The sequence below is a fragment of the Oculina patagonica genome, chromosome 2 (assembly GCF_052425735.1).
Source record: "Oculina patagonica isolate OP01 chromosome 2, crgOcupat, whole genome shotgun sequence".
Lineage (NCBI taxonomy): Eukaryota > Metazoa > Cnidaria > Anthozoa > Scleractinia > Oculinidae > Oculina > Oculina patagonica.
The window spans coordinates 15,245,123-15,272,906 of NC_135759.1; the positions used below are offsets into that span (position 1 = coordinate 15,245,123).

At 38.6% G+C, this 27,784-nt stretch overlaps 1 pseudogene across 1 annotated transcript; it reads left to right on the top strand.

Moving 5' to 3' along the window:
- On the top strand, nt 1–26,420 carry LOC144643111 (uncharacterized; annotated as a pseudogene). Its single transcript, XR_013568856.1, has 14 exons — nt 1–63; nt 2,858–2,936; nt 3,838–4,041; nt 4,381–4,568; nt 11,693–11,932; nt 12,266–12,378; nt 13,061–13,291; nt 13,786–13,898; nt 15,398–16,018; nt 16,534–17,296; nt 18,037–18,430; nt 20,657–20,779; nt 22,139–22,370; nt 25,823–26,420. The product of XR_013568856.1 is annotated as an uncharacterized LOC144643111 (transcript).
- The last annotated feature ends 1,364 nt before the right edge of the window (nt 26,421–27,784 follow it).

Here is a 27,784-nt window from a genome sequence, read left to right on the forward strand (position 1 = left end):
TCTTGGAATCCAGCGAGTGAGTCAAAAAAAGAAAAGGAAGATTTATTTACAAAATCGAATAAGGTAAGATTTTTTTGCAAGTATCTAATAATAAAAGTTTTCCGTATGCTAACGTAGTTTTTTAGTTTAGTTTTCAACAGTGTGGTAAAAATTTCAAAACGAAAGAAAACACCTGACATTGCTCATTTTTTATAAAGAAAAGGGAAAACTTACTAATTTGCTAATATAAATAAAGTGTTTCACTTTATTTTAAAACAAACAGGACGTTTATCAACATTGTAAGTGGTCGCTAATCGTGTTAGGTATTTGCAAATCGGTGAATCTGGATTCCTCGGCATCGTTTTGGACCACAATTAGTGACGCTCGCTGCCTTTGAAAGGAGAAAATATTCATGATTTTTGGCTAAAATGCCTAAAATTGTAGGTTTTAACTGGCACCCTTTTTAATGGCAGTGTGCCACGCTACATTTCACTCACAGAAAACTCGGGTTCTCAGATGAAAGAAAAACTGATTTAGTTTGAACGTTCGACTTGAACTAACTAAATTGAATGAATTTTGTTGTTAAAGCAGTGAAATCAAAGAGATTGCTTATGCTGCACAGATCAATGTGAAAAACGGAACAATATTACAGGGACGGTTATCGGGAAATGTTTCCACTGATCTTTAGGACATAGTTTAATCTCTACATCTATCCTAATTTAACCGCTGTATTACAGCCGCTGTATGTAACTGCTCTATTCTGTTCAGGCCCTCCCAGGCTAGGAAAAGTAATTTTATAGCTATGTAAGAAAAAATTGTCATCTCATTTCAGTAAATTCACACCTCGGTTATATATGACTGCATTCATCTGTAGTTTCTTGATTTGCTCCGGTTAACCGAAGTTTTACCTTAATTGATATTAGACGGACCATATATATATGTTTAAAATACCGGTAATTATGTTTGCCGCGACCAAAACATTTTTTCACAAGATGGCCGTCAAAAATAAAACAACAATAAAACGTGCAGATAGACTTAATCCTAGCTAAGTGATATTCATCTTTTATCTCGGAATTGTCACTTTTTGTGTTAAATTTTACTTGAAAATGGTACCAGGATGACACTTATTGTTGTACGTTTTGTATTTTTAATTTGGCTTGTACAAGAAATATGTTTTGCTCTGCAATTATATGCAATTCAGTACAACTCCTTTCTTCTGTTAGGTAATCTGTCAATACACCGTCTATTCCAGCTAATTTTTCCTAAATTTGTTAGAAAATCAGTTTAGTCTTTATTTGTGTGTTGTTGTGTGTGTTCATGTTCAAGTACCTGACCCTAATAAAAACATTGATGTAATAACTTAGGATGGCTGCCCAGTTTTTAATTAGCCCATTATGATTATCTCGATCAGCCATGTACGCATTTTTATTTTATTTCTACACTTTTTTGTTAAATTTAATTAATCTTGGTTCGTATAAAAATATTGTTAATTATTTTTTTCACAATATAGACAACTTTAGAGAAGGTTGAACAAGAAATATTTACCGATAAATATTTTCTTTCGCTCGCTTTCTTCGCTTTGTTTAGATCAAACTAAAACGTCCACATCCTATTTATAGCTAACTAAATAATGGAAGTCAATAAAGTGAAGTAATGCAGTGTTTCTAAAAATTCCTGCAACTGCAACAATAACTGAAGTGGGAATTCCCATCCCCGCTTGTTGAATGTGAGGTGATTATAGCTACCTTAGGGAAATGGTCAAAACTATTGTACTCATACAGGACCCACCACTCTGCAAAAAGACAGGTGGTCTCTTTATGTACCCCCTTCCCCACCTTAAAGATGGTGTCTTGTTTGTATAACCCCCACTCTTTCAGGAGTAGAAACTAAGAAAAAGATTCAAACCTCTTTGTGCCATTTCTCCAGCAATGCAAGCTTCCTGCACACCTAATATGAAAGTCTTAACTTGAAATTTGAGGCCAATAAATTTTGTCCATTTAGCTAATCTGACAGGTGGTATCTTGTCTAGTTCCCCTATTAAACCCTACACAAGGTGGGTCCTCGTCGAGTGTACAGGAAATTAGCGCTTCATGAAATTAACGCGAATTTCAAAAATTCGAGTTAATTTTTTTAAGGTAAATTTCCGCGCCGTTAATAAAGTGGAGCGTAAATTTCCGCGACGTAATTTTCATTATTTTGGCCCCGATTTCTCGATACAGTACAGACGTTCTAATATCCTAGGAAAAGGCATCATTTCATCAGGGTGAAAATTTTACGGTCTCACTGAAATTGTAAAGAACGCTCGAAACGATCAGATCCCTCCAAGGTTTGGGTAAAGTATACGCCAAGTGTTGAAATAAACGTGTTCCTGTTGTCTCAACAAGTTTTTTTCTTTGTTTACGTCGCGTTTATTTCCTTCATTTTAAAATGTTACCCTCTTTTTCGCGTTAATTTCCTTTATTGGGAAATAATGTTTCCTTCAATTCGCTTTAATTCAACACACAAAGCGTTAAATTCCTATAATAAGGCAACACGCCGCTACGCGCTTCCTTAGTCATTTTACAGCTTCATAACCAGCACGCTCTCATGGAATACAATGCAATTGTTAAATACTTCCATGAACTGTGAATTTCTTATCCTTTATTAATGTACCCAGTGACCAAGTAAAATGACCGACTTTCCAACAGCTGATAACGTAAATATTGTTTACAAGTAGATAGCGCTGATCGATCGCACATAGCACATGCCTTATTCGATGTGAAGAAAAGTGATGTATTTGATAACTGACGGTGACAACTTAGCATAAGAATAAACAAAGGATATCAAGGAATTTGAACCAGCAACCATAAATGTCTAACTTTTGCCTTGTCTTTTGCAGCATTGCCTCCCAGGCGAGACCAGAGAAATGACTTTTAGGACGATTACTATCGTTCTTATATGTTTTAATTTATTGACAGGTAAGGGATTTGGTTTATGTGTTTAACAAAAATAATAGAAAAACAAAAAAACTTTAAAAAAGGTTCTAACATCGCTTCACACGCCTGATTGAATGACCATTCCATTGATTTTGACAGTGGACACGTGACCGACAAGAGAAATTTCCGTGTTAGAAAAACTTTGGATTCCTGGCACACAGCAATTACGAACCATGCTGTCAATAATGTGAAACAATTACCAAGACAATATTCAATTTTATTTTGAACCTCTCTTTTGGGACAATACATTGTTTGTCTCTATAATGCTTGCCAATAGATGATGTTTTGTTCTTGTGCTCGTCCACGCGCTGATGTAAATGCCTCAGTGTATATCCTACATAACTTGCATCACACAAGTCGCATTGAAATCTGTATAAGTATAAGTGCTGTATAAGTCGTTCGTTATTATCGTTTATTTTTACTTGCCTATGTATATTAAAACCCTTGCTTATAAGAATATTTTAACGTTCACGCTTTTTAATCATCACTCGTTAAAAAAGCTTGTTTTTATCACATTTTTAACCAGAGATCGCTTTTGAATTTTTACCAAACGTCTTACCCTGGTCACTTGTCTATTTTTCAAAGTATGCAAAATGTTACTGTGCTATGCCGTACATTTTCGGTAATTCATTTTTCCACTTATTGCTCGAACTTTAAGCAGAATCTGTCTTAAAGTTTTGTCTGAATCAATAGGCCAATTCTGATATATTAAAATTCTAGCTTGCCGCCGAGGCTTGGGGGAATAACACAAAAGATATCACGTCGAGGTTGATGGATGAATGAATAAATTCTTGTGTTTAATTGCCCAAAGCCTCTGAGCCGAGTAAGAATTTTAATATATCGGAATTGGCCTATTGCTGAGAGTTTATCCTGATCTGTTAAGATTGTAGTCAAGCTGGGAACGTCAATCGAAGCTTTGACAACAGCAAAGATGCATCTGGCGAGAACCCTGTGACTGAAAATGAACCACAGACATCTACAGCTGACGTGAATCAAAGTGATGCTTCATCCGGGAAGTTGAACGATGAAGACGATGAAAAACAGACAATACCAAATACCGGTGAAGACGAGGCTAAAACTAAGGAAGGTAATATTGTTAAGGAAATCACAGCAGTCAAAATATCATTTAGATATTTTAATTTTCCTGCCCTTTTTTTGTTTTATTTTTGACATCGCATCCTTTCCTTACAAAATCAAAGAGTTGCCGTTGTATGATAACAGGGGAAAAAATTCCCCAAATTAAAAGGTTGGCAATTATTTTATATCATAGTTTTAATAACAATTTTCCCATTTTGTTCATCCAAAGTTTTAGCTCATGCTTAAGATCCAACAACTTCAACCTTCCACTCAACTCGAACTTTGTACATGATATGTAATTCTGGCATGATAACTCAATGAGATGATTAAATGTATATATAATTAACAGGAGGACAAGGCGAAGGGAATGAGAAGGAGAAGCGTGCATTACCACTAGCTGCGTCGGTTCTAAAGAATCCAAAAATACAAGAAGCCGTTATCGAGAAAGGGATCGAAGTGGCAGGCAAATTAGTGGACAAACAGCTCAAAATTATCGACGAAGCCCAAGAAAAAGCCGAAAATTTTCTGAAGAAAGAGGTAAATATATTTTCATCTGTTTATTTCTACTTCAGAGTTGATACTAATGTATGTACTCAGGCAAGCTATTCACCGTTTGTTCATCCGCGCACCACTGTTCTGTCTGTTTTTCTTGTTATATTCGGCTTTCCCATTTTATATACAAGTAGAACTCTGCAGTGGCATATCCAACAACTAAAAGCCTATTAGTATAAAAGTGGTCGTTTTAGTGAAGGGAAAAATAGTGGAGAACGCTTGAAGCAAGGACGAGAACCAAAAAACCCGGGGGGGGGGGGGGGACTCCCATATGTGGGCTACATTGGTATGTGACGCGGGATAGGGTATGGTTTTTGAGGTTCTCGGTCCTTAAATAGGGTACCATTTTTGCTCCTTTTGGCAATGTGTTCCCGGTGTGATCCTTAGATGGGGTACCTATTCAAGTATTAGTAAAGCGGTTTTTTGTAAAGATTTGTGTTTTGCCATGCGCGGTTGGCCGTTATTTGGGTCGTCACGGAACGCTTCTCCTCCCCTTGAATAGGGTGTCATTTTTCGGTTTTGGGCCTTAAAAAGGGTATCAATTTTCGCTTTCTTTATCCTTAAATAGGGTCAGGGTTTAAGAACCTTCGCGGCACACCCCTATCCGAAATTTATGGGAGTACCCCCCGGGCCAACAACAACCCAACACACATATGATGTCAAGGATCAGTTTTAGGACCACTACTTTTTCTTTTATACATAAATGATATTTACAAAAGCTCTACTTTACTCCAATGTATCTTATTACAAATTTGTTCTTTCAACACAAAAACCTTAAGAGAGGGTCCATATGAAATCCATGCAATATTAAAATTTGAGTCTACATCGACCCTCTCAGATTTCCTTTATATTTTGCATGAGGTTACATATTGAGATGATAATGCTGTAGGTAGAATATTATCGCAAAATTCTTTAACGTGTGGAAGATATCGTGGTCAACGTGCCCATGGTCGGTTTTGAGCCAAAAAATACCCAAATTTTGACCCATCTTTCGACCAAAATATCTCTGCAAGAATTGAAGCTTTCCATATAAAAATACCACTGTAATTAGTATCACCTAGTACAATTTAAATCATATCATCAAGATTTTTCATCGCTCTCACGTTTGGTAGTAAACCTATTTTAAAAATAAGGTATTTCGGGCAATGCGTGACACTGGAGATTTTAGGGTAAAATTACGTTTGAATATCGCCGATGCGGCGTTATTCTGATGGTTCCATTAGCCATTATTTTGTAAAACATTTACTAAATAATAAATTAAAGTCAAAAAAAGTATGTTAAGTTCAATCGGCACGTATGATTTTAGCGTACAAAAATGTGGTACATGTGAGCAAAACAAAAACAAAGTTCTAAAAGTTTTAGAACGAGTTTCATAACATGATGGATAGGTCGGCTGAGGACGTGAGAAATACCGCTTACATAAATCCAATAAACCTTTTAGCATCTAAAGTGGTTCGTGATGTTAATTATCCGGCTATTTAGTGCCCATAAATACAGACTTACGGCGTGAGAAAAGGTAAACAAGCCACTTGACATGTTCATCATCGATCGAATTCAAGCGTATCTTCACGTGCAGATTGGAAAGAGAAAACGTCGCTCACTCCTGTCTACCTGGTAGTTATAATGTTCACAAATAATTCTGCAAGGATTTAGTTTCCACTTTTCTCGTAAGCGATGGCCTCAGTACTTCACATTTTCGTAAGCCTGGTAAGTTACTTTTCACCCGGGCGCCATTGTTGTTTTGGACTAGTACCCAGTCTCTCAAGACTTGCCTCAGTGCTCAATCGAAACGCTGGAATGGACCATTGTTTTACTCGAAGAGTAGTATAGTACAGTGCAGACGATTTTTTTCGTGGCGCTCCCTGTCCAAACAATTTTTCCAGCTGCATCTTTCTGCAGACAATGTTTTTTGATGTCTTCAAACAATTTATGTAGGCATTTTGCTATTGCAAACAATTTTTTTTCAGGATTTTTGATCCCACTTGGCCACTACTCCAAAAAAATAATTTTGCGTCCCTAACTGAATGTTTGATTTATAGTGTGGATGTCAAAACCATTAATGCCAATTGAAAGGTCTTTCAAAGGCCTTGTTAACAAAATCGAACGACCGCGCAGTTTGATTTTGTTAATAACGCGTATAATTACATACCCAATTGGACTTCACTCAATCTTTATACACTGGGGTTATATCCACCATCTCTCTAGCTCCTGTTCGTGCCGTATTGCAGATCAATGTAATATATGAAAAAGTTAAAGTAGCTTATACACAATATTACTTTCAAATTAATGAAAACACTAATGAAGTACTAATAAACCTTAAGTGAGGTTCTCTGCGACAAATCGCTTCGTGTGTACTACTTCAAAAAGTCCCTGCAACAAGGCGTTTGTTCGGTGCACCTGCAGCGAATTTGGAAGAGGGAGAATGTAAACTAGTTTTTGAATTCAATACATGAAGCTCTCTCATTGGTTAGTTTATATTTTGTTGCAGAAGTGCACACACGCTGCGACAAGGCTGCTTTCACTCATTTTGTCACTGCGATCAGTCGCACGAATTTAAACTGGTTTGAGTTCGTGCCTGGTGCAGCCTCGCCCTCGTGGATCATGTCTTTCGTGCGCTGTCGACATGTCGTCATGCTGACGCGTATATTTGCATTCTGCTCGCTTGCTGCAAGTAGTTTCCTTTCGTTGCTCTCAGCCTTCACTATATCCTTCTTTCTTTCATCCGTACTCTCCACTGGCTTCGGGCAGTGCGACTTAGGGCTTTCCACAAGTTGCTCGAGATTTCCCAAAAAGTTTCCCGTAATATCTCAAAAAGTTGCTCCAAAAATCCAAAAACGTTGCTTCATATAATAAAGGTTGCTCGAAAGTTGCTCTAAAAAATCCAAAACGCTACTTCTAACCAAAATAATTTTTTCTAATTTCCCTTTGAGAGTAAGATCTTCAAAGCAGTTTTAAGCAATTTTACAGCAAAAGTATCTAAATAACATATTAAAGGAAATATTATTTTGTTAAGTAACAAGGATTCCTTTAACTGGGAAAAATCGTGAAGATATCGATGACGTCATGTTTGCTGACGAGTTTTGTAATGTTTTATACAGAATGAGCCGAATGTTGAAACGTCTTCAGATGTCCCTCGAATATCTTCGGCAAACGTCGTAAGTCTTCGGAAACGTTCGTTTTGCCTTAGAACAGCACTCGTATAATCTTCGTAAATCTTCGGTCTGGAAATTGCTCAAAATGCAACAAGTTGCTCAAGGGGAAAAAAGTTGCTCCAAGGGGAAAAAGTTGCTCGAAACATGAAAAAATGCCAAAGTTGCCGAGCAACTTGTGGAAAGCCCTAGTGTGACTCAAAGGACCTCGATGTGGAGCCGTTTTCTATAGCAACCGTCCAAGCACTTACCTCTTAGTCGGGTTTCCGCTTTCGCCTCGGGGCCACTCCGCTGGTGCCTCATCCCTTTTCATTCCCAGCCAAACCCCGCCTTCAATTCGTTGCGTAGCTTAACAGACATTAACGGCAGAGGTCTCGATCCCTGGCGCAGAACAGAAGGACAGTAGACTCTGGGAGCGAGAACGGATCATTCCATCTCAAGTCTCCGGTGCATGCGCACAATTAAACCGGAACCATAAATGGCCCAGAGGGCAGAGGACGGCCCAGTTCGGTCAAGGCTGACGGAAAATGCGCAAGTTCTTGGAACGAAATTTAATATCTAAACTCGTTTATCAACCGCTGGTTTAGGGGAACGAAGACCCTGGGAACAAGGATCCAGAACAATTTCAACAAATTTAGAATCACCTGTATCTCTGATAGTGCTCCTACTGATTTCCTAATTTAAAGCTAGAATGACGGACCGACGTATCGACGGAATTAAATATTTGTATAAGTGTAGATCAGCGTGCCTTTTTACAACTCATGATTCGTCTTTGCCTTGACCAGGTTTTTGAAAGTTCGTTTTCAATGACACTCATAATAATACTCTTTTGTTCTATTTTATCTTTCCTGTAGGCAATCCTTAGAATAAATGTAAATGAGTGAAATACTGTAAATGATTTAATAAACGCCCCACTCTCAAATAAACGCCTCCCCCTGAGGTGTAAAATTTGTATTAGAGGCCTCTACTAATAAACGTCCCGTGTCTAATAGACACCCCTGCTCCCCCCATCACCCCACCCCCCCCTCCTCAATAAAAAAAGAAAAAGTATATTCGCCTCAAAATTCAAGTAAACGTTTCATGGAGTAAAAAACACGCAATTTTCTTTAGTTAGTTAATTGATTCACTCGGACATCGAAGGGACCAAAGGAGCTAGCTAGCCAACATGGTTAACCCCGATGCGATGACGATGAAGACATCGATATCGAACAATCTGTGAACGACATCTTTAGGCTTTGCATTAGAAAAGATTAGAGTAGTCTCCTACTCACAAAATCTGTTTCCTATCTTTATCCGGGAGCAAACTACGCGTCATATTTACATACTTGTTTGTCTATTTGTTTCGTTACAGTTAGAGTGAAATCATGGGCTCCTGGTGAAATGAATGCCCCTTTTCTACTAAACGCCTCATATTTATTTAACACTCCCGCATGTACCTCTTAAATTAAAAAACCCTGGCGTTTATAAGATTACTTACGGTAAGTCGGTATTAAAGGCTAATTTTTCGATTTCAGATTTTCAAAATTAAAAAAGGTAGAAAATTAAAGCCATGGCGATTTGTGGCGTATTGGATCATTTATAGATGACTCAATACATATCCCATGGCCCCTGGATGTCAGATCCTTCTTGAAAGCACATAAACGAAGCCATGACGATCGCAATATGATCTGAGTCAGAGTGAAATTTGAGACATGAAATTTGAGATAAAATTCACAAGTCGGTCTGTCACGCAATCAACTATTGTCGGTGTTCTTCGAAGAACGACAGCACCAAAAACCACTTGTGCCGCAGATTCTTACTGGATGGAAACGATGACTACATAATTTCTTTGCAGTGGAAACATGTTTTTTATATGTGAACAAAACACGCGACCGAATTCTAAAACAAGTCGGTTTTCATGATCGGTGGATATTATATTTGATGCCTCGCCGCCAACTTGTTTTGATAACATCTGTTCCTAAATTACTATGGTGCTGGCAAATACGAAAAAATGCAGCTTACACACCAAGAGGGCGATGCCAAAAACCCTTGAAGGAAATGACTTTTATGCAATGATGCTTGCTTGTGGAGATATCTTTCAAATTGGTGCAGTTAACGACCAGCAGTTCGGTATGACCTTTGTGTTCGTTTGAATTTGTTTAATTTGCTTATTACCAGCCAACGACTTCCAGTAGTTAAAACTACTAACGATTTAAAAGTATTTTTATGCAAAAAGCTTCATAACGATGTTTTACTTCTTATAGCAACATTCTATTTAGTTTATATTTTACAAACTCTGAACTTATCACGATTTCCGTGTTGAGCTCATTTGCATATTGTCACGAAGTTAACACCATTTATTGATGCGAACCTGTAATTCCTCTTAAACTTAACAGAGATTTTATTTGATAAATAGGGACACTATTTCCTTGGCAATCTATTGATACGTTCAAATTCGATTGAAGAAACGCCGCATGTCTACAAACAACGACTTTAGAAACCCCACTTTTTTGATACGAATTGAATAAGGAGATTTGGAATTTTGCTTTCAGCCAAACGCAGCAAATGACACAAGTTTACTGAACGTTTTTCTATTGTTCGGGACTTGATTTGTCTTATGTAAAAGTTTCGTATCATTTCTTTTTATATTTAGCATGTAGCAGGGGATCAAACATGGTGAATATTTTTAGGTCAAATTTAAGTACTTTCCACTGTCTGACAGTTTGATTGACATTTCTCCAAAACAATAAACAATTGAACCAAAATATTGCACATGGTTAATGTACTAGTGAAGTTACACAAGTGTGCCAAACTTGAGGGAAATCGGTGAGATACGCTGTAGACTCGCCTGCATGGTTCTCGTGCGGACTCACTCTTAACCCCATGCTTCAAACTGTCAATCAAGAAATTAACAAAGTATCACAGTGGTAGATTCCAACAAGCTAACATGAAATATCAGTAAAACATACGTACATATAACATGGAAGGCTCATATCATTACTTAGACATCAATGCCTTAAGAAGTATCTACTTTTCAATGATATATTCATATTTCACATATTGTAATATTGTATGGAGAAGTAATTATTCTACTAGATTGAAGAACCTGCACAAGATACAGAAAAAATACAAAACCTATTTTTAAGCAGCTACAAATATTTGATATCTTTATGTTAAACGCCATCTTAGTAAGTCTCTTAATGTATTCACAAAGAGCAAACACACTACAGGACACATTTATTAACTACTTCATGCAAAATAATAAACTACACCATTACAACACGAGATCTGCTCAGTAACTTTACGTATAATATCGTAGAACAGACTATGGGAAATTCTCACTGAAAGTCGTAGGTACCAAAATATAAAATGAGCTACCTGAAAAAAAATTATCAATCTTATTCTATATTTAAAAGGAAAATTAAACTATTTTTGGACAATAAGTAACCTTAGAATTACTCAGCCGCCTTAATTTTAATTGTGATTATTAGCTTTTTATTAATTTAGTATCACTGTCTTTTAATATTCAGCTTTTATTAACTATAATAAAAATTGTAAAAGGGGATCCCCTAACAAAATGTTGGGAAAACTTGCTGGGATCTTCCTGCCAAATATATCACTGCTATGTAAATAATGAGAATTGTAAGAAGCTACGGAGCAAACAAATCAATAATAATAGATCATGAGATTCGAACCCACAATCTTTGGCAAAACCTTGGCACGACTGCTGTTATTCTCACTTGAAAGTTGAAATGTGTGTGTGCCAATTGCCAATTCGACAAGTTTTGTCAATGATTGCAAGCCATATTAGTGAAAGGCAGCCACTCTCATCACTGCGCTTTATTATGGTGCTTCTTAGGGTATGTTTTCTGTGGTAAGGTAATATAAAGCCTCGGATAAACTTAAGCTAGTTTTCAATGCATTATAACATATTATTCGTTGATATTTGTTAATTATTCGTTACTGTAATTGTTTCTCTAGATCAAGCTAGACATAGAACCTGACAAATCATGGGCATCCGAAAGCATGTATGTCCCACCAGGATATCACTTCCAATCGTCAATCACTGATGAGGCATCCTCTTCAAGCAAAGAAGCTCCTGATGTTCCGTATGTATATCCAGCAGGCATCGGGAGTGTGATGATGAACGGTTGTTACGGAAGAAATTACAGTAGTACTGATCCTTGTTATAACTCCAGAGCAAAGGCGACTATATGTTGGGTAAGTGCTATCTGAAGAAAATCAGGGGAACGTTATCTTAGCAAGTGCAGTTGTTAAGCATGCAAACTAAGAACTTCGATCAAACATTAAAGTCAACAAATAAGTATGACTTCTAGGCAGTGTTCGTAGGTGGCTCTGAAGTAGCATATTTCTCCATCAATCGTATTTCTAAACGTTTTTGGCAACTTGCTCTGCAAACGTTCAGTGTATTAAGTAGTTCTGGACTCAATTCGGCTCAAGTGATATCATAACTTATCATTAGTTTTGACAAAAAGTGTAACAATCACAGCATAATCAGCAGGAAACCGGCCAATAATTTGTCTCTTACCACAGAACCAAATTGATGGAGCTGCATTCTTGGGTGTTGGGTTTGACGGTCGAGGAAAGTACAGTCCTGAATCAAGAAAGATGAGCATTGTTCAGAGAAACTGCAAAAATAAAGCAAGGTTAGAAAAAATATCAAGCTTTTCAGTTGCACGAGCTTTACCAAGACTACTACACAATTCCTTCTTCAGCGGAGCTCCCAGCGGCCAGAAGGGCCGCAGAGCAGAGCCCCATACCTATAGAAAATTAAGAGACCCGTGCTTTTGGTTTGGTTAACGTCAGCTTACATCTTTGATATTGGACATCCATGTCATGGTCAATTGACAGCTGTCAAAACAAGGTATCCGCTGACCAGTATGAAAAGTATGAAATGACCATATCGCGGGCTCGCATAAAGAACTCATTGAGGTCGAATGTTTTTTTGTGTTAACGGTCAGTAAATTCAGATTTACAAAAAGGGCCAGGTATAACCGGGGAGCTCCGCTTTTAGGCTTGGCCAAATATTCAATACCTTTTAGCATCAGTGCGTCTTTTGTTTGTTTATTTGTTTGATGATGAATGTTGTAACGTAGTTATAGGGTTTTAGGATACGCCGATATTGAAGGGTTTTAGGGTCCTTATAGTGACTTTAGAAGCGTCGATTGTCGTTGCAGTAACAGATGTAATGTTTTAGTTGGTGTCAAAAAGTTAGCAGACAGGCGAAGGTTTTTCAATAATGTCGGTGTTGTAGCTGTCTGGAAAAAATATACATTTGAGAATGCCCTTCATGATTTGGAATGACAATCAGTAAATGTCTTTTTGTAGTTATGACGGTTTTGATGTACCTGACACAATGAATGTACATGGAATTTACGATACATCGGCTTCAATGTACACTTTTCAAGGAAAAGAAGAGTACAGTACTTTCCTTCAGCAACAGGCTGGCGTATCTGGTTCCTATTTTGGCTTTTACGCTGGTGTGAAGGAGGCCTGGGGAAGTTCTTCAGCCGAAACAAAAGACAGCTTTTTGGCGTTACTTGACATCGACATTGAGAGGTATTATAGAGACTAGTGATTTGTTTATCATGAGAAGAAACGTTTATTTATTTTATTTATTTAACATTTCTTTATACACGGTTAAAATCATCAGGAAATACTAGTGTTTAAAGTTATAATAAAAATTAATACAAATAAACTATTAATCAACAGTCCATGCTAAATACTAATTAATAAAAATTGAAGTAGTAAAGCCTAATCCTTATTAGTTTGCAACTGAGTTTAGGTACGCTGGCACAAATCTAACAAAAAAATAGCAACTAGATTAGAGAGGATGAGTAGTGGGACTTGATAGATTGTCCCAGTAATATAAAATGACCTTCTCCAATCTATGCTTTGTTTTATCGATGGGATGTTCTCAGAACCTTTTCAGAAACGCTTTTTCACGCTATTTAAACGTTTCCACTATACCCACCATATTCTATCGCCTCCGCGCCCTTAAGGTTAAGCCATATTTCTTTGCTACGCCGTAACTGTTGATTATATTTTTTAAGGTACGAGATATTCATGGACGAAGTCAAGCCTAGTGACCTCAGTCTTAATTTCCTGAGAGAGTTCATGGAGTTGCCACTATCATACTATTCACCAGGCGCTCCCATAAAGTATCGTAAGTAGTATAATGCTTTAATTTTATTGGTTCGTGCTTTGTTTACAAATTCACACACTTGCTGGCCGCACAACGAACTCGAAATTTTGAATACTGCACTCGGCTCTGCCTTTAGGGCTTTCCACAAGTTGCTCGAGATTTCCCAAAAAGTTGCCCGTAATTTCTCAAAAAGTTGCTCAAAAGCTGCTCCAAAAATCCAAAAAAGTTGCTTCTGATAATAAAAGTCGCTCCAAAGTTGCTCCAAAGAATCCAAAACGCTGCTTCTAATCAAAAGAATTTTTCTAAATATATGCTTATTTCCCTTTGAGGGTAAGATTTCTAAGCAGTTTTATGCAATTTAGTATCTAAATAACATATTTAGGGGAAAATTTGTTAAATAACAAGGATTTCTTTAACTGAGAAAAATCGTGAAGATATCGATGACGTCATATCTGATGACGATTTTTTTTAATGCAGAATGAGCCGAAAGTTGAAACGTCTTCAGATGTTCCTCGAAAGTCTTCGGCAAATTTCGTAAATCTTCGGAAACGTTCGTATTGCCTTTGAACAACACTCGGATAATATTCGGAGAGCTTCGGTATGGAAATTGCTTAAAATGCAACAAGTTGCTCGAGAGGGAAAAAGTTGCTCGGAGGGGAAAAAGTTGCTCGAAACATGAAAAGTTGCCAAAAAGTTGCCGAGCAACTTGTGGAAAGCCCTATCTGCCTTATGAAGTATTAAAAAAAATTATCGTTCATTGTGCGGCCAGCGCGTGCGTGTATTTGTAAACAAAACACTCACCAACAGCTGCCTCTAACCCTTTTAATATACAATCTGATCGCATGAGTACACTGAACGCGATACACGACTTAACGAACTTCAAACAGTAATGTTAATAAATAAGAAGCGTTAGTAGTAGATAATTACACGGGAGAGATCAATACTATAGAAATAAATAAGCCGTATATAAATAAAGCTTAAAATGTTTCATTAAATAGTTCATCAGCTGAAGTCGTTCATAAATACAGTGAGCGAGAAGCTTGTTCAAAGCAGGTCGATGGCTTTCACAATCAAGCAACAAGCAAGTCAATCGCACACAAAAATGTATTTGTTGAGCCTTAGTTTACCTTTGAAAAATGGAAGCGCTTCAGGTTTTTATCGTCTTCGGTTTTTTTTGATAATTTGAGGAATATGTTTTTTTCTTTCACTTCTGCAAACCTTGAAGCTATAGACATTTTCAATAATGCACGATTTTTGTGCGTTATTGTCAATACTGCCCTGTCGGAGTTTGTTGACGTCAGGTAAAGAAAAATACGTGATCTATTTTAACCAATTGCACGTGTGGATTTTGCGTCAAAACAGAACATTCCTCAACATATGGGCTCTTCTCAGTAACTTAAGGCTGTTTATAATTGGTATTGGTATTGTTATTATTATTATTATTATTATTATTATTATTATTATTACTATTATTATTAATATTTTTATTAAAATTATTATTTTTATTGTTATAATTGCAGAGGACTTTATTGAACGGTGGGGAACACATTACATCAAATCAGCAAAGTTCGGGGGACAGCTTGAAATTCGCAAAACCATGGATAAGGAAACTGCTCAGTCGAAGACGCAATTTTCAAAGGTAATGGAGGCGGAATACAAAAGTCTTTTCGCAAGCGTCGGCGCTAAGTCTTCAGTTGAAAAAGGCTACGAAGCCAACAGTGCAACCCAAACTACGTCCACATCGGTGATGGCCCAGGGAGGAAGCCACGAGGTTGCTTCAATCTTGTCAGATGTTTACTCGCCAACATTTAAAACCGAATTTAAACACTGGTTGACAAGTATTCCATCGTACCCAAAGCCCTTTAAGTTCCGCATGGGTCCCATTGCCGACCTAGTGAACTTTCGCGCGGCGGACCTATTTCCAGACGAAACTGTTAATTGGGGTTGTGAAGGTTACGTCACGGCATTGAAATCCGAGAGAAATGAAGATGGAGAACTGATGAAATACTATGAAATTACTGAGGGTGACGAGGTGAAGAAGAAAGTATACTGCCCCTTTCGACAGCCGCGCTGGACTGGAGCAGGCCATAACAAGAAGACGATCGAGTCTTCACAGAGCCATTGAAGTTTACATGGAAGAGGTATTTATTGAGAGTATTTTGCCATAGTCTTAAATCATCCTTTCACCGTCATTATTTTACAACGTGCGATTAAGTGCATAACGCCTTTCGTCCTGTTTCCTTCCATCCTTTCCCTGACTGTCGCTCTTGAAGCTGCATCCGGTTTTCCTTTGTTTCTTCTTCAGATCGTTCTAAGTCTCGTCATTGTCGTATTACCTCCTGGTCGCCATCCTAACGCCAACATGCAGTCATCGTGTCAATATCTCTACGACTTACACGGCCATGACTTATTTTACTTTGTTTGCACCATAAATTGTATGTTTTGCAGTAGATCTCGATTCAAGGTTGGCAATAGTTGTTCAAGTAACCCATTTATATTCTCATAATAAGCTTTGGCTGCTCGGAGCAGTTTTGTTACATTAACTAAGGCGGAGTTGTGGCTTGATGCATTTTAATTGCAGGCATAAACTTTTCACTTTATGCAGGGAACTGTAACGTAAAGGAAATATGTGTGATAACTAATTTATTTTATGTAGGGTACCATTTCCACCTCGGATTTCGACCTCAAGTGTCCAGAAGCTGGGCCAGCGCCAACGCCAGCGCCAACGCCAGCACCAGCGCCAAGCCCGGGAGATGCACCCAATGATCACGCGGTTTCAAAAGATTCGTTTTCCGTCGAACATGTGCCTAAATGGAAATCAATGACAACAACCAAAATGCCATTCAAAATAATAATCGACATGAAAGAAGACCTGAAAGATCCACAGCACGGAGGCGTGGTTATTCCTAAGAACATGGCGCGTCACATTCGATTCTTTGACAATCGCTGGTTCACTGATGACGAGAAAAAGGTTGTTCACCTTTACAATGGCTTTAAGAATGGAGGTAGTGGCGACCCTAGAAATAGGAAAATTTCCGTTCTTGGCCTGGTGCTTAGCTTCGAAGAAAAGACGGGTAGACTTGTCCTCACTGACAGCGACTTTGAAGCATCCAAGGAAATCTTCCCAGATTTGAGTTCAAGCTTGAAGGGTTCCATTATTGGGCAAATGGAGGAGGATCATGGAAAAGCAGTTAGGCGCCGCTCAAACGTTGGTAGATGAGCCTCCCCCTGCTCCTGCTATAGAGACATGCAAAGTTATGTTTTCAAATGCACTGCGCTTTGATCCAACAAAAGGAAAATGTTTACATTTCACGGCGATTACAGAAGGAACAATATATGTGATTTTCGCTGTGTCTCCAGCAAAACAAGAATCCCAGTACACTGTTCGTATAGCTAACGACAGGGTTGACATTTACAAGGTATTGTACAGTTGTTACTGTTACTGTACCTCGGCTGAAATTGCCAAAGAATTAAAATGCTTATTTTTTTGGAACAGGCCCACATTATATTTCTCGGAGGACTTTTTTTCTCTTTGGGTAATCGAGTTTGGCATCAACGATGGCTTTCTTAAGAATCTTACTTCTTTAAACTGTAGACAGAGTTGATACCACTTACTAATCTAAATACGCCTATAACATAAGGAAGCTGTTTTCCGCACGAAAAAGATCCAATGTCAGCTGGTTATGTAGGAGTCGAAAATCGGAGTCACGTACAACGTCTAGTTTATGAAAGTTTGTGCTATTTAGGCTAACCCGAGTGCTACTCCATTTAACCATAGCGCTTTTTAGGCTAAGTGGTGTGATATTTAGCTAGACTGAAGTGGTATTTAATTAAGCGTAGTTTGTAGAAGTTCCTTCATTTAGTGCCTCATCTTTTGAACAGCTCTGGTCCACCATGCTGGAAATTACGAGAAGTTAAGATTTGACTCGACAGAAGATGAAACAACTTACTTAAATTGAACAACTCATTAAGATCCAAAGAACTGACTAAATAGCAATTACGTCATTTCTTTCAAAGGCAACTAAAACTGAGGATGACAACCCGGGCCCAGGGAGGACAATTTAAGAAAGCCTGATATGTAATTTTAAAACACAGATTAAAATTGCCATCTTTTACAATTTAAGCTAGCCTAAAAATATTTGAATTTTTTTAATTTCAGGGAAAAACCGGAAAAGTATATACCAAAGATGAAAGTGCTGTTGGTATTGGGACGAAATCCGTTCATCAATCGTACTTTGTCTGCGTGACTGAAGAGCCGAACAAAGCTGTCCGCATCGAATATGGAAAAAGCCCGGGAAGCTCAGATGCTGGGGACGTATTTCTTAGTTTTGGAGATGTTGCAAAAGACAATTCTGGAGCAAAAAATGACGATCCAAAGATACTTAGCGTAAGGTTTTATGCATTTGGTGTCGAGGACGCTCCTGTTAAGATAATGGACGCACATTTGCTATTGAGAAAACTTACCAAAACAAGTTGTAAAGGAGAAACAAGGGAGGATCATCCGACAGGCATGTGCGCTGAGAAATGTCACATAACATGTGATCCAACGGCGGGTAAGACAATCATGTAGCTTTATGGTGTTAAATATCTTATTAACCAAAGGGAATATCGACCTTACTTCTTGACAATAATCAGGGAGTGTAAATAACAGGCGGAAGGGGAAAAATAACCTCCTAAGGACTTGACTTTTCTTAATTTTTCCGGCTGAAAGACCATGTTGGGGGAACTTCCCTTTAATGTGACCCAAATTTTACGCCTAAATCAACAGAATTTTTTGTGTTGGAAATTCTATCGATTAGTCATCGATTACTCATTGATCATCGGCAATAATCAATGACTAATCAACTGATTACCCATCGATTACTCATTGACTACTCATTGATTTCATTGATGTCATCGATTAGTTATGCCTGGCTACATCCATGATACTGATCGAGGGCAGCGAGTTTCTTACAGAAAGGACCGAGGGCAGATATTCTTCCAGAACGGTCCCGAGCACGCCTGACTAGTAACAGATTTATTTCACCAGTTTATATGAAAAAAATATTGTTATTTACACCGGCTGATTAAATGCTTCGGGGCAGCGGACCATGTGTTCAAATAGCTGTTATTCGCAGTTCTTAAGCCTGGTTTTCACTAGCGACGCAAGCACAAGCGCAAGCACAAGCACAAGCATAACAGCTCTTATTTCATCGTGAAAACGACTTCGACGCAAGCATAAGCACAGGCGCAAGCACAAGCACAAGGATCAAAATTTTTCCTTTTCTTGTGCTTGCGCTTGTGTTTGCGTTCGTGTGAAAACGAAACATCGCATAAGCACAAGAAAATTGTTTACGTCAATGGTACATTCACTCGTTGCAGTATTTATACCTAATCGTACCTTTTTGGTACGCTTCGGCGGCATATCAGGCGAGTTTGGTCGAGCCATGGTTCGTATTTTGGCGAGACGTAGTCGAGCCAAAATACCCATGGCAAGACCAAACGAGCCTGATATGCAGCCGAAGCGTACCAAAAAGGTACGATTAGGTATTTACGGTACCCAAATTCAGCCAAAACGCCTGTTATATTTATCGCTCTGTTGAAGCCATGCTTGCTAGGTACGGTATTGCAAATTGTGTTGACTTGGTCTTCAACAATTTTTACCAAGTTCTTCTTCTGCCTTTTTTCCACTCGTTTGTTTAGAGTTTCATTCTCTAAATTTTCAAAAGCAAAATTAAGCGAAAAATGTTGAAATTCCGACTCCATTTTTCAGTCTGAATGTCTCAGATCAGTACTCGTCGGCAAACATCGCGCAATTGGCGAGCGCGCTCAAGTTTATTTTGGCGGAAAAGTTTTTCTCTTTTTACGACCGCTAAACACCGCTAAATTTAAATTACGAAGTTCTGTTTTACTGGTAAAACCTCTTTTCAATTCATCGTACAGTAACACAACTTTACTTCAAAGTGACCGTGATATGGGGGCATATCAGGTCAGTGACTTGATATCGTAGGATATCAGGACAGTAGATCGCGCTTCTGATTGGCTACCTGCGAATTTGGGTACGGTAATTGAACAAAGTGGTTGGTCGCTGTTGATTTTGATAGACGTTTTCCGAGGTTGTTTGGAGGAGTGGAGACAAAAAAATGCACAAGTGTGGGCTCAAGTAGCGAAAAAACCCGAGATGAATCCTTTCTTCAAAAGTATTTATACCCCAAATGTTTCGTTTCCTTCCTTTTTTGTAATCGCTTTCGCTTTCTTTGTCACAAGGGAAGAATGGACAACGCCACTCGACGCCTAAGAGTTTCAGCCGCAATATTTGCCGAAAGAACGGAGTCGAGAACGGAACCTGTCGACGTTCGTTTTTACTTGGCACAAACTAAAAATGCTTGCGCTTGTGCTTGTGTCTCTAAACGAGCCAACTGGGTCATTATGCATTGTGTTGCCTCTTTCTCGCCCAGAAGGAAATTATTGGGTTTTTTCCTAGTAATTTAAATTACCTTACGTGCAATTCTCTCCTTTTTAGCCTCTATTATTAAAGCTGCATTGGGTAGCATTGCATTTGCAATAAATGGCATCACTGGTACATTCACTTGGTCTTAATCATGATCTTGTTTCATGTCCCGTAAGCTGTGTAAGCTGTGAACTTTGTTCGTCCGTTGCCATTAAGTTTTCAACAGCCATGCAGACTTTCCGTTAAAAGGTCTGAGATAGCTATGATTCGATTGAGTGTTTTATAAACAGGTTCATCATTGACACATTAGATAGCTAGCATAACACAATTTTTACGCCTTTGTCAATAGGATGCACAGGTCCAGCAGATACCGAATGTAAAGCCTGCAGATTAGCCAAGGACACCGCAACTGGCCAGTGCTTGGGTCACTGTCCTGCAGATACTTTCTTGACTTCTGAGGAAGTTTGTCGCGGTAAGTCGTAATATTTATGATGACAGTTAATTAAATCTTCATTGTAATCACGTTTTTTTTAAATTTTTTATTTACCTTTTTAACAATTTGTAACATTCATCAATTAATACTTAAGGTAGTTTATTGTAAATTTTATACGTAGATTTTTCAGGATAATTTTTAGTCACATCTTGTATTTTCATAGTTTAGGAAGCTTATTTTTACACTGTTTATACTAACTTAATTTATGCATAATTTTAGTCAGATATTGTATTGCTTTTAGTTATTCACAAGGGAAGAGCCACGCAGTGGAAGTATTGTGATTAAAGCCTTTATAATAGAGTGATTTCGTGTAACCCGTTTTTTATATGCAAATGCGCCGTGTAATATTTAAATGAGCTGTACAGGAAAACAGAAAATTGCGGACAAATCATAAGTATTATTTGCATGTGGAAGTCAGGTTAAAATTCAAGCATTTACCAATATGTAAAAACCAAAACAGATAACGGGGCTTAAAATTTATCATGCCTTGAATTGTCTTGCGATTTTAGACAAACATTTTATATTCAACATCCCGTAAAGAAAAACAAACTAATTTTCGATTTAGGTTGAACATGTTCTTGAAGTGCTTAAAGAAAGACACGTCCTGTTTATACTTATTTTCTGTTTAACTATTAAAGTGATTTCTTTGAGGTTTTCTGACCACTCGTGTATTGTTTTAGTGTACACAAACATTAGAATATTATACGACTCATTACCATATAAAAAACGGGTTACACGAATTCACTCTAATAGAGTGAATTCGTATAACCCGTTTTACATGTGCTAATATGCTGTGTAATATTTTAATGAGCTGTACAGGAAAACAGAAAATTACGGACAAATTGTCAAGCTTTTATCAACATGTAAAAACAGAAACAGATAATGGCAAACAGCTTTTGTTTCGCAAACAAAAGGTTTAATGAGCAGGAAAATAGCTGTGCACGTTTTCTTGGCAAATTTGTTTGCCGTCTTCTGAAAACCAACAACGAGAAAAGATTAAATTCTGTGTGTTTTGAACCAACGTCCGTTTTATTTCGCTATAGGTTTATAGCAAAGGGAGTTGAACATGTTGAAATTGTTCAAAGAAGGAAAAAGCACTTCTTGTTTATTTTCTGTAAAACAATTAAACTGATTTCTTTGAGGTTTTCTGACCATTCGTGTATTGTTTTATTGTACTCAAGCATTGGAATTTTGCGGCTCTTAGCTTTAAAAACGGGACACGAACACCTATAGTGAAAAATCGGGAGTCTCATTGATTAGCCAACAGACAGGCGAGGGTAAATTAGAACTATTTAATTGAAATAAGAACTATTGAATTGTTTTTTAAAATCGTTTCAGACTCTTTTGAAATCGATGGAACTGGATTTCCGGCTGGCACAACAAAGATTGATTTTGACACGAATATGCCAGCAATATCAGCGTTTACAATATCATTTTGGGTGAAGTTTACCGGCTGGGAAGACAAAGTCTACTACCCTTGTTTTTATCTCCATTCCGAGAATATGGATATATGGATGGGCTTTGTTAAATCTAGGTCGTCTGACATCATAAACTACCGTGTAGAAACTAGGTGAGTACAGGAGGCGAACGTGGCGGCTATGGATATATGGATGGGCTTTGTTAAATCTAGTTCGTCTGACATCATAAACTACCGAGTAAAAACTAGGTGAGTACAGGAGGCGAACTTGGCGGCTATGGATATATGGATGGGCTTTGTTAAATCTAGTTCGTCTGACATCATAAACTACCGAGTAGAAACTAGGTGAGTACAGGAGGCGAACGTGGCGGCTAGCGGCGGCAATTTTTTCAGTAAAAAATGATGATTGTTTATTTTTTCAAGTCCAGTTCACTGTACTTGTTATCCGACTCGTAATAGCCAACAAGTCAGCCATCTAATATTATTAACACGGTTCTCGTTTATTTACAATAATTATTTGTTTATTTTGTGTTCACAATTAGCAAACTAGGGCTTAATACTCTGACACAAGTAAAGCGATTTATTTTATTTAGTATTTTTATATCAGCGATATAGTCGCAGACGTTTTATTCCTTATGTAAACCCTTTTCACTGAATTTTAAACTATTAAGTCCAAGTTTGTAAGACCAAGGGGAGGGTGGGGGGGGGGGGGGGGTGAAGAATCAAACAATTAATCACATTAAACAGTGACAGTATTTTTCGAATAGACTGATTGGTCGTTCGTAATGGATTACGAAGCTCTTCAAACGACACTGTAATTTATTATATGGTCCGTACGGTACCGCGCGAATTTTTTTTGGAAAACCATATGAAAAACAGCCCATATGAGGGTCGTACGCCTCGATTTGACAAAAAAGAAAAGTCGGAGAAAGCCGTATGGCCCTTATAGAAAAGCGTACTGCCCGCCACTGCTGCGAGATGCCCATATTTAAACCATTTGATTTCACAGCTTTAAAAAGTGATAGTAAAGATTATTCCAAAAGCTAAGAATGTCCGACATGTTTAAACTTTAACATTTAGTGTAACTGTAGTGTGGCCAGATTGTAATTTACTTGAAATGAAGCTAAAACTCGGCAATTTTCGTAAAAGTTTGAATACTCACACATACCTCGCAGTTCAATTGCAAGTGCTTATTGAATGCGTTAGGTCGGGTTTGGTCAGGACGTAGACCTCGAGTCACATATTTCCCCGTTCGGCCCTCCCACTCAGTCAATAGAACGATTTGATTTGAGGAAGAACAATAGAAATTTCTAATTTGTTTTCATACCAGCGTGTGTTCCTATGTCTCACATGATATACCAAAGACAACAGCAAACAAAACTTGAGCATGCTTGAGCAGCCGGGTGTGAGTGCAATCCGATCGTTTAAGGACGTTCGCGCTAGTTGTTTGTGCGCATCCTTGCTGCGCACGTAATTCATGTCTCAACGTCACGCCACGTCATGCATCGAGCGCGCCCACGCCGCCACTGAGAAATCTTTGCAGGCACATATAGGCTAGATTTCCAGTGACGCGTAATTGTTTACGTGCGTGAAAAAATTAGAGACAATGTATGAACGACTTGAGTAAACGTGTACGCAGGTCGTTCATACATTGTCTCTAAATTTTGGCACGCACTTAAACGCACGTAAAAATTTACACGTCAGTGGAAATCCACCTATAGAGTGGGTAGCCGTTGCGTTAACTTCTCTTGCGATGCTTTCTTAAATGGTCGGTGACCCCTACTTTTTTTTAACGGATCACTTTTGTTAATGATTATCTACGTTTGCGAACAAATGAAAAAAATCTGTCGATTAAAAGTTTTATTTTGTTGGCCCACGTGCACGCGCCTTCGAATTCCGCTTTTTTAGCTTTCCGTTTTGCCGTACGGCGGTTTCAAATGCCTCTTTCAAGGTTAAGTCTTGGAAAAAGAATGGCAACACTAGAAATTATTTACACAACAGAAACACTTTTACAAAATATGGCTTAGACGCTTAGATCGTTTGCTTCCGTTAACTCATTTTCGATATTTTTAAGTACAAACCCTGTAAGCCACATGGTGAATTTCGTGCGCCAATTTTTCAAAATCAGGGAAGTTTTTAACACACTTTATCTCAGAAACGAAGTCAGTGACACCCAATTGTTTTTCATTTCTGACACAAGCAACTCATTGTACGACGGCAGAAAAAATTTAAAAAAGTGAATCGACTAGAAAAAATTAAATTCTCGCGCGAACGTCCTTAAAGGTTCCCGCACACGTGGGGACATGAAGCAGAAACGTGTAGCGGGGACATTTACCAGTGACAAATCATGTGTTTTTCATACTGAGGGGATATGAAGCTGGGACGTGTAGTAGGGACATGTAGCAGCAACAAAATCATTAGTTGTTTATACTGAGGGGACATGAAGCATGGACGTGTAGCGGGACATGAAGCAGCGACAAAATCACAATATGTACACACGTCAGAAAATGTAGAGGGGACATGTCGCAGCGACACGTCACCTTCTTTGTGCTGATACTTTTTAGCTCATGCCACACGAATTCCTGCAACATTTTATCCCTGAAACATGTCTCACGAAGTTCAACTCGTTAAACTCCGTGCAACATGTCGCGTGTATCCGTGCAACATGTTGAGTGGCATGAGACAAAATTATCAGCACGCACAAAGGGAACGTGTCTCTGCGACATGTCCCTGGGACATGTCCCCGCTACATTTTCTTGCGTGTGTACATATTGTGATTTTGTTGCTGCTACATGTCCCCGCTACACGTCCCTGCTACAAGTCTCCTCAGTATGAACAACACATGATTTTGTCGCTGCCACATGTATCTACGACTTGTCCCTGCGACATGTCCCCACGTGTACGGGAACACATAATTTTGTTGCTGCTACATGTCCCGATACAGGTCCCTGCTTCATGTCCCTCAGTCTGAACAACACATGATTTTGTCGCTGCAACATGTCGCTGCGACATGTCCTCACGTGTGCTGGGACCTTAAAGGTCGGCACACACTAGGTGACACGTCGCTGCAACACGTCGCGGCGACATGTTGCTGCGACATATCGCCTCGTGTGACATGGTGCATTCTTGTGACAAACAAGTCGCTGCGATAGAATTTTGTCGCTGCGATGTGTCGCACGAATTCGAACTGGTTTGAATTCGTGCGACACATCGCAGCGACAAAATGAGCGATAGCAGCGTTTTCGCGGCGTGTGTACACGTCTGCGATTATTCGCTGTGACAAGTCACTGCGACAAAATATAAATTAACAAATGAGAGAATGTCATGTATTTTGCCATATTGAATTGGAAAACAAGTTCGCATTCCCACTCTTCCAAATTCGTTGTTTGTGCACCGAACAAACGCCTTGCCGCAGCGACTTGTTTTGAAGAAGTACGCGCGGAGCGACTTGTCGCAGCGACCTGTCGCTGCGACTTGTCGTCTAGTGTGTCCCGACCTTAACAGTCCAAACTAGCGGGAAAACTTGGATATGCTTATGGGACTTACAAGTTATAAAAAGTAAACAATAATAATTAATGACTGTGTTTTGTTTCTGTGTTTCCAAGCGACGGGTATAATCAGGAGGATTTGCCGAAAGAAGTTACGGTGAATCCCACTTGGCATTTCATCGCCACTTCATGGTCCAAATCGACCAATGTGTTGACTGTGTACATAGATGGAAAAACAAACACATGGTCTAGAGACTTCAAGTCAAGCTTCTCTGGAGGGGGACGTTTAGGTCTAAGAATTGAAGGCCCGGCGTTTCCAATTCGTTTGACGTCATTCAATATGTGGGATCATGTGCTTGGTGCTGACGTTATTGCAGAGCAAAGGAAGAGCTGTAGTGGTGCTGTCGGAAATGTCAAGGAATGGTACGATGTTTGGCCCGTTGTGCAATCGAAGAGCAGTTACTACACACAACCATCAACATGCACCGCACCCCAAACTGCGCCAGAAAGTGGGGCGAATGCAGACGACTTACAGTCTTCAAGGAAGTCGCTCCTCGCCAAATACAAGAAGAGAAAGTCAAAGATGGAAGTAAAATCAAGAAAAGGCAGTAAAACACATCACTGATTAGGCAAATATAGCGATAAGCTGCTGTAAAGAGGCCTCTAAAAAATTACAGATGTTAATTGAAGCTTAATAAAGTACGAAGAGAGCCAAGGTTGTCCTTTTTCATGTATTTACAATTATTCACCGGAAGTGGAGGTTTTTAAATTAAGAAATCTAATTGCTCGATATAGTAGACTTTTGTAATGCTGTTTTTAGCAGTTTTTGTAAGTGGCACTATAATAGAATAGCTACTTCCGAACGCACCTATGTCTGATTACAAAAACAGGAGAGCCGCCTAAGAAAACAGGGAAACCATTTTGCTCGGCAAGTACTAAAACCTGAAACAACGCAAAGAAACCACCGAAACGAAACCACCGAAACCGTCGAAACGACCGAAACGAAACCGTCGAAACAACCGAAACGGCCGAAACGAGCGAAACGAAGCAAAATCACCGAAACGAGCAAAACTTCAAGATTTCCGCCACTTACCGTACTATACACTCCGTTTTGCCTACTATGCGCTCCGGTTAGTCTACTATGCACTCCTTTTAGCCTACTACACACTCCTGCACTCCTGTTAGCCTACTATTCACTTCGGTTAGCCTACTATGCACTTCGGTTAGCCTGTTTACGGTTACATGTAGCTCTCAATAATTGTAATGGGTTTTTCTTGTTTTGTTGATTTCCTTTCCTTTTGCTCGTTTCGGCCGTTTCGGTTGTTTCGACGGTTTCGTTTCGGTCGTTTCGACGGTTTCGCTCGTTCCGGCGGTTTCGTTTCGTTGTTTCGGGTTTAAGTACATGCGATTTTGGTCCGATGTGAATAACAAGACCCGAATTTCAGTAGCCAATCGAAGAGCAAAAAAAGTACTCTGCACTGGTTTGGTATGCTCAGTATGCTACTTAATCTCCTTCTCCTGCCGTCACAAGACGACGTCACATATTTTGTTGAACAGGAGATCCAACACTCAAGGAAGACCTCACTCAGGAGGCTCGATGTAGTTTTTATTAGCCCTATGGTGATCATTTTGAAAATGAAAATTATCTAGGAAGCCAGTGTTCGATTTTTGCTAAATACAAAAAAAAGAAAATTAACGCTCTTACAGATTTGTCTAAAATTTCGTCAACAGTAAGTCAATCTACTAAACTTTAACATATCACAAAATGAATACCAAGAGTCAATCTAGATTTCGAGAAAATTAGGCTTGTTTGAAAACAAAAGAAAGCGACAATCCTTGCTATGGTAACTTTTGTGACTAAGCGACCAGTAAAAAATTAAATTTTGGTTATATTCGATCATTATGGTGTATTTTGGCAAAAATCAAAGATTGGCTTCCTTGATAATTTTTCGTTATTTTCAAAACAACCTCCCTAGGGCTAAAAAAAACTACATCGAACCCCTTTAAGATGATGCTGAACGATTTAGTGAGCGTTTAATCAAGGTTAATATATCGGGATAAAATTTGACATGGAATTTT